This window comes from Gymnoscopelus braueri (genome assembly GCF_963280865.1).
Source record: "Gymnoscopelus braueri genome assembly, chromosome: 1".
NCBI classification, from domain to species: Eukaryota; Metazoa; Chordata; class Actinopteri; order Myctophiformes; family Myctophidae; genus Gymnoscopelus; species Gymnoscopelus braueri.
In genome coordinates, this window is record NC_137603.1 from 24,507,072 (window position 1) to 24,514,987 (window position 7,916).

Here is a 7,916-nt window from a genome sequence, read left to right on the forward strand (position 1 = left end):
AGGACCCCCAAAATTACATGTTTTTGGCTGCCAATCCCCATCGAAATATGTTGTTCCAGGGACACCCCCCCCCCCCACCCAGAAGCAAAGATTAGAGTTAAAATGTATATATTCATAGATTTGCACTTAATGTTCAAGATTTTTCAGAAATAGCATATATACAAGCTCATAGCGCGGCACTCGGTGCAGTGCTATGAGCTTGTAGATCTGCTATTTTTCGATAGCCAAAGTATAAAAATAATGGTTATAGCTAAAATCTAAAATGACACAGTATGCGTTCCCGGATTGAATGGGTTAAAAACTCATCCCATTTCCTCGTAATTGGCTCAATTGTTGACATTCACTGTCGATATTGTGTTGTTGGAGTCTTGCCACCACAACAGTAATTCATTTTACTCCGCCCTTCATAATCAGAAAGAGATTGCCAGAAGAATCACAATCAAGCAAATTTATTTTCAACAATTTATTTTCTCTTGCATTAACTGTAGGCTTAATATGTAAAAGACAAGAGCAATGAATCTGCAAGTAATGGCAGAGCCAGGCAGATAGTATGCCAGTGTCTGCACATCAAGGCACCGTATAAATTATGAATTCTGAAAGCCAATTAAAAACCACAGTCACAGTGGGCTTTGTTTCAAGGCTTCTATTATTTGCCGAGGTTGAGAGATACAGAGAGAGATACGGAGAGAGCGACAAAGGAAAATAAAGGTAGAGAGTGAGATAAGGGAGGGATAACTGGTTATCTCGGTTTCTGCACGCTTTCAGCTCTGTCGCCCTCGTGCCCTCGCTGCAGCACTCTCTGCCGTTTCTGCTCCATCGTACAACAGTGTTGCGTGGCAAAAAAAAAGCAGATCTACATGTCCTCACGTCCTCTTTAACCACATCAAACCTATTGTGTCCCTATATTCTGTGGGGAACGTTCACTGAAAATATTTGGTGTAGAGGAAAAACCAAGGGGCCTAGCCTAGGAAAGACCCCTGGGGACAACGAAATATATATACAACATGCTTATTTAATATTGTGCATCCAATGCCCCTTCCAACCAAATTCCAACGTTTCTCTTTTTCCCTGTCAATGGTGTTCTTCTCTCTTCTCTCTTTCACTCCTCTCCTTTAATCTGTGCCCTCTTCCGTTCTGTGTTTTCTTGTTGGACAGAAACATACTGAGTCACAACACAGGCCAGGGCAAAATTGGCTTATGTACTTAATGAAAATAAAGTGAACGGCTCACGCGTTTCTTTATAATCTTTATTGTATCTATACATGATTGAGCTGGTATTCAATTCAATTCAATGTGAAGCAAGGATTTTCTGGCGCTATTGGATTGGATATGAGATACTCCAATATACGTAGCAGGGGCCAGCTAGGCGGTGGAACCAGTCATTGCCTGTGTGTGTGCGTGTGCGTGTGTGTGCGTGTGCGTGTGCGTGTGCGTGTGTGTGTGTGTGTGTGTGTGTGATGTTACAGATTAGAAGGTGCGAGACAGCAGATGGGTATGTCTAAAACAGCCCTAAGCCCCCCAACACCAATCAAAGATTGGGGGAGGGGGCTGATGTTGGGGTGGTATGTTATTCCATTAGTGCAAGATGAAAATTGATATCAAAATACAACCACTCTGTCTCTGTGGCAGGTAGATAATAAAAGCAACGGTTGAACATGAAGTGCTCCTTTTTTTTGTTTTTGTTTCTTATGACACTCTCATCTGTATGACACTACCGCGTCCAATTTGGGAATTCTGTAATAAATTCAGCGAAATGCAGGCGACATTGTGTAAAAAGATCATATTGTTCCAAATTTTACATTCTCTGAGTTCAGTGAACACTGAGGATTTGCCTGTGTGCAATATAAAGTGGTTCCTAAGATTATTAGCTCGAGACCCACAAGAGATATTTTATGTCTCCCCAAACTATTGAAAACAGCCAAGCTTGTAGATCTGCTATCTAAAAGCAGAAAGCTATTCACTTTCTTTAAAAAATTATAACGTATATATATATATATATATATATACACTGGATATGAAGTTCTTTTGAAAACATTTGAAAATATTTTTTCAGTCTTAAAATTTGGGATTTTTTTTTTTAATCTTTTGAAATAATTACCAAACTTGTAGGAAACTGAAAAATGAGATATTTAATCGCGACCCAGAGAAATGGATCCACCACCCAAAAATGAGTCCCGACCCACTGTTTGGGAAACACTGCAATACAACGACAATGACAGGAGTTTGATGAGCAGATCGAGCGCGCCTCTGATGCCCTGACCATATGGATGGGTATTGCTGTGCCTCCCCCTCCCTGTCACAGATGGCGCCTGCAGCAATACTGCAAAAAGCCTCAGCCATTGTTTTACCACTAGCAAACATAATAATAAGATGAAGGAGAGGGAGGCAGGAGGGAGGAAGAGGAGGAATGGAGGAGAAATAATCACTTCTGGGCCCATGCAGAACAAACCCCCCCCCCCCCCCCCCCAAAAAAAAAAAAACCTGGTCCTTCTTCAGTGCTGGTGTCCATAAGGGCAGATTCCTGAGAGAAAGCAACCAGGATGGTAGTTGGTAATTGACTGATATGGTAATGAGCGCCTAATTATGCCTGGTAGACGGGCACAGAGGGCCGCCTACACACTGACTAGCCCTGTGACCCGCTTTCTGACAAACTGTCACTTCATCTCCTCACATCACTCCAGGGCTTATCAAACATGACCCCGAAATAGACAGACGATAATGTACACACACGCACACGCACGCGCACACAAAACATGGACGCATACGCACAAGTGCAGAGTAGCGTACACGCACACACTCAGAGCTATTATGCTTGCACATGCACTCTCTCCACTGTAAAGTCCTCAGGGTTTCATTTAACTGAGTGTACAAATGGAACCAAATGGAGCCTTCTGGGTCCACTTGGTTCCATTTGTGCACTCTTGGACTTACTGAACGCTGCAGATTGTACTGTGTAGGAATATAAGTGGTCGGATAACATTGTGATGCCAAGGCTTCTTCATCACAACGATGAAGGGCAGTGGAGGGCTGTAACCAAATATGTTTACTTGAATACTGTACTTATTACATTTTTTGGGATACTTATGACTTTCACACCACTACATTTCAAAGACAAATATTGTACTTTTGACTCTAGGATGCTAAAAAGTATCGCATCATGACACGTTGTGAGTTTGTAGATCTGCTATTTTTTACAATTATTGTTGTTTTTGGGGGAAAATGTCTCAGTTCTAATACAGCAATGCATTGATATTAACTTTCTTTACCTTTTTTTAAAAGATATTTTTGGGGCTTTTCTGCCTTTATTGATAGTATACAGTGTAGATAGGACAGGAAATAGGGAGAGAGAGACGGGGAGTGACACACAGCAAAGGTCGTCGGGGTCGGGATTCGAACCCGTGACACGCTGTCATTAGGTATGTGCCCGGACCACTAGGCCAGCGGGCGCGCCAAAAAGCATGCACTTTCGAAGCTCAAGTACAAATTTGACAAGAGCAACTTTCACTTGTAGTTGAGTAATATTTCACAGAGAGTACAGTATATACTTTGACTCAAGTACAGGGGTTGAGCACTTTGTCCACCACTGATGAAGAGTGGTTTGGCAGTGCAGCCTACGCACAGAGGACAACCCGCGGATACAAAAGTCAGCAGTGTCATATACTGTACTGAAGGTCACCTCAGTGCTACTTTTTGTTTTCTTTGTCTTCTGTTGGTCTATGCACACACCTCTACTAATCCCCTCACCCCCGCCTAGGCCTCTTGCACAAAAGGGTGATGTACTTCATGCTGTTATCTCCACCCTATGTACAAACCGTCTTTTTACTGCACTGATAGTGCGGGCGATGGAGAGGATGAAGAGAGAGAGAGAGAGGAAGGGAATACAGAGGAAGCGAGCATGACAGAGGCAATAAGGAGGAGAGGTGGACGGATGAGGACAGGACGGCAGGGAAGGTGTTTTGTTCCTGCGGTGTGATTATGTATCATTGGTCAGCGTGCTGCGTCACGTCAGGCCCTCTGAGCATCAGTCCACCACGCTGAAGGCCCAGGCCCAGCCTCCAGATGGTCCTGACCCAACAGGTGCTCCCTGGGACGGGGGGAGGGCTTAGAGGTCTGACATCTGCTGTCCACAGCCAGCCCTTCATACACACACACACACACACACACACACACACACACACACACACACACACACACACGCACGCACGCACACACGCACACACAGGCGCACACACACACACACACACACACACACACACGCACGCACGCACGCACGCACGCACGCACGCACGCACGCACGCACGCACACACACACACACACACACACACACACATCCAAATCCTAAGCTTCAATTTGACTTTTTTTGTTCACTCTCTGAGTTTAATTAACACTGAGGATTTTGCAGTCTTAACAGTCTGGGACAACACCTTTTCCCATCTTGTGCAGTGAGATCTCGGGGCCTGGAGGCTCAATCTGCTCCCGTCTATCTGTTTCCTCTATCAGTTTTCACACCCGCGTGTCGCACGTCTCGGCTCAGTATGGCTTCATTTCCAATGCGCGGGGCTGCAGACAATGACAACACAGCCCATTAACATTAACTCCTTGGCCTTGGATTGGTAGGTAAAAGGTAGCAGTTAATGAATATGGATATTGTGCGCATCAGGGGCTATTGTTTCACTTCTATTTTAGCCCTGCACATACAATACAGTAATAAGAGCTCATTGTTTATAGGCTCTTTACCACACAACACCACGTTACATACATATAAAGCCGTGTTGGTTTACTGAGTTGAACTGCACGTTCAGGAGTGTGGTAGAAATCTCAGTCACATGGAGAAATGTGTTTCTAATGCTTTGACAAACAATCAGGCATTTCTTACAGTCAAATCTATAATTCGTCGTATGAAGGTGTCACGTGCCAAAGAAAGCTCACGACGCATCGCAATGCAACACGTCGTGAGCTTGTAGATCAGCTGTTTTCGGTGTGCAACGCCACTGCATGATGAAATCAGGCTTTACAGCCTGTTACCGCTCTGATCTGTTTTGTATATGAAGTAAATTGCTCACAACAATCTGGGTCACTCAAAATGCACGTTTTTCTCTCGCTTTCCTGCCACGAGAAACAGATTCTGTTTTGGCCAGGTGGGAGAATGACAACAAATCAAGGCATGTGTGAATTACGCTAGGCACATTAGACAGCCTGGTGCAACAGCTTTTTGTTTAGAAAACATGTTTGTGCCTGTTATTTGTTATGTGTTTGTATAGCATCAAATTAAATCTGCAATGTTCATGCAGGTCCATAGATATTAGATATCTGTGTAATGTGCTCTTTGTAATAGGCAGGCAGTACTGTAGGTCATATACTGTACCACGGTATTCTGCAGCCTTGAAATAATTTATTTGGAGTGGAAATGTTTTTCTTCTCCATAGCTTTGAGAATTAAGTTTGGTTGTTGGCACTACTCACAAATAATTGCAATCAATCAGGCTTGTATTCTGCCTAGATCAAGTGGTCCTCTATGAAAGCCAAAGATGAGCATCTTCTGGCTTATCAAACACAAATACAACCTGAGCCGAGACCTTGAATGAACATAATTATCATCAGAATGAAATTCATTTTGCACTAACAGAAAAAGAAAGAAATATAAATATACAATTGGATCAAGACTGAATGAAGTATATTAAAGGTGGAATACTCACTGCTTTGCTACTGTTTTTGTCCTTATCTTTTTTTATTTGTGGTAGTAATTATTATTATTTGGAGCAGATAATTATTGGGGTTTATTTATACAAACAGACTAACAGACAAAATTGATTGATAGATTGAATCTCCATTCCAACTTTGAAATAACAAACAAACAAACAAACAAACGAAAAACTAATTGTGAACACATTTTATGGAACGAGGAATACGAACTTGAACCGCAAAGCAAAACAAAAAAGAGAATGTTCTAGAGAAGATTGTAGAAGCTGGTTTATCCATCATACTCCATTGACATCCTCGTCTATCATCAATTGATAGGTCTCTAGGTGAGTCCATATGGCGTGAGCGCACGCGCACGCGCACACACACACACACACACACACACACACACACACACACACACACACACACACACACACACACACACACACACACACACACACACACACACACACACACACACACAGTCTTCCTGTATACAGGATAGAATGGGTGGTGCATGGGGGTTGAAAACAGATGATGGTGACTCTGTCATATAGTGTGCATGTGCGTGCATATAGGCGAGGTCTTGTTAGCACCACAAGTGTATGGGCTAAATTAGTCTCTGTCTCCTCTAGCCCCTCCATCACACCTGCTCTCAGTCCCTGCAGCTGTCACTCAGCTCTGTCAACCAGCTCCGCACAGAGGAGGAGAGCAATGGAACAACAATGCTATAATCCATCTATGCACAGTCAGTAACATCCAGAGTGTGTTACTTTATCTGTACTTTTTTTTTACGTTTGCACACTCTCAGAGTTACGAATGGATGAAAATAACAGAGAGTGTCCCGTCCCGTCTATGTGTATTAGATTTATGGACAGTATGCCTGTATATGCGTCTGTCTGTCTGTCTGTCTGTCTGTCTGTCTGTCTGTCTGTCTGTCTGTCTGTCTGTCTGTCTGTCTGCCTGCCTGCCTGCCTGCCTGCCTGCCTGTCTGTCTGTCTGTCTGTCTGTCTGTCTGTCTGTCTGTCTGTCTGTCTGTCTGTCTGTCTGTCTGCCTGCCTGCCTGCCTGCCTGCCTGCCTGCCTGCCTGCCTGCCTGCCTGCCTGCCTGCCTGCCTGTCTGTCTGTCTGTCTGTCTGTCTGTCTGTCTGTCTGCCTGCCTGCCTGCCTGTCTGTCTGTCTGTCTGTCTGTCTGCCTGCCTGCCTGCCTGCCTGCCTGCCTGTCTGTCTGTCTGTGTCTATCTATATACCTGTCTATCTTGCTTTCAGTTGGTGCATCATCTGTTCATCCTCTGGCACACAAACAGTTAATCCCCTCATTACCGGGGTTTCACATCGTGCGTAGCGTAGTGGCGAGGAAGAGGCTTGAGGCGGGGGGATTGACAGATGGCATATGAAGGATGCTCTGTCAAGCCACAGGGCGACAGAGACAAGACCAGGGTGATTTTGATACTATTTGATGCCATGCCCCCTGACTGGGCTGGGTGTTGCCATGCCCGTCTGTTCTGGTTCGTGCAGCACTCGTCAGCACTGCACTGGGCTGGGAGGCCGGGGCGCGGTCCATTTTGTTTCCAATAATGCACGCTCGATGGGTGTTCTGTTTCCAATTGCCTATTAAATGTCCCTGACTTCCCATTCCTGCTCCTACTGCTCTTAACCACATTAACTCTGGCGTACCTATTTTGAGAAAATTCTCCTTTCTGTCCGTTTCAGCTTTTCTAATGCATATTCATTTTCATAATATATTTCATTATATAAATCATGAGCATGCCATGCTCATATGGTCAGTGGTCGCGATTACATCACAATGATACATATTTTTTGAAGATCGTCACAGAGGGTAGCGGGGGAAAAACGATAATTGAGGACTGTACTTTTCATTGATCGATATTTTGTCTTGCACATACAAAACCTTTATTTGGGCATATCTTTCAAAAGGATAAAAACAATAAACGCGTATTTTGTCGACCTTTGAATTTGTGTGTAAACCGAGTGCCACGTGTTAGGGGGTAGCAGAGGGAATTTATTTGTATAAATACATTCATCCTATATTAAAATTGTCTTGTGGGTGGACGTCACAAACGTAATGCACTGATGTCAGACACAACAGAAACCAATGCCTGCAATGCCAATTTGTGTCCCCTTGGAGCCCAATATCTGGGCATATCGGTCGGATCGGTGGTGTGACGTAGATGTGAGGGCCATGTTAAATCACTGTCTATATTTGATTGATAT